This window comes from Eimeria mitis, genomic scaffold, assembly GCF_000499745.2.
Source record: "Eimeria mitis Houghton genomic scaffold, Emh_scaff3489, whole genome shotgun sequence".
Taxonomy (NCBI): Eukaryota; Apicomplexa; class Conoidasida; order Eucoccidiorida; family Eimeriidae; genus Eimeria; species Eimeria mitis.
The window spans coordinates 3,369-3,773 of NW_013571830.1; the positions used below are offsets into that span (position 1 = coordinate 3,369).

Genomic DNA, 405 nt, shown 5'->3' on the forward strand with positions numbered 1-405 from the left:
GGCAGCTAGCTAGCTAGCTAGCTAGCTAGCTAGCTGGGTGGGTGGGTGGGTAGCTAGCTAGCTAGTTAGCTAGCTGGGTGGGTGGGTGGGTGGGTGGATGGGTGGGTGGGTAGGTAGCTAGCTAGCTAGCTAGCTGGGTAGCTAGCTGTCTAGTTTTATAGCTAGCTAGCTAGCTAGCTAGCTGGGTAGACAGCTAGCTGGGTAGCTAGCTAGCTAGCTAGCGGAAGAACTAGGTAGGTACAGAAGCGAGAGAGCTAGCTAGCTGGGGGGATACAGAAGAAAGCTAGCTAGCTAGACACAATACACCGCTTAGCTAGCTAACACAACAGCTAGCCAGCTAGCTAGCTAGCTAGCTAGCTAGCTAGCTGCTGAATCGGTACCCATCCACCCCACCCTATCTACCTA

The 405-nt window shown here is 53.6% G+C and overlaps 1 protein-coding gene across 1 annotated transcript in view; it reads right to left on the bottom strand.

The window, feature by feature from the left end:
- Positions 1 to 405, bottom strand: part of EMH_0066610 (uncharacterized protein) — a gene marked incomplete at both ends in the record, with an annotated part of 1,543 nt that overhangs the window by 510 nt on the left and 628 nt on the right. The gene's annotated exons all lie outside the window — the stretch shown is intronic.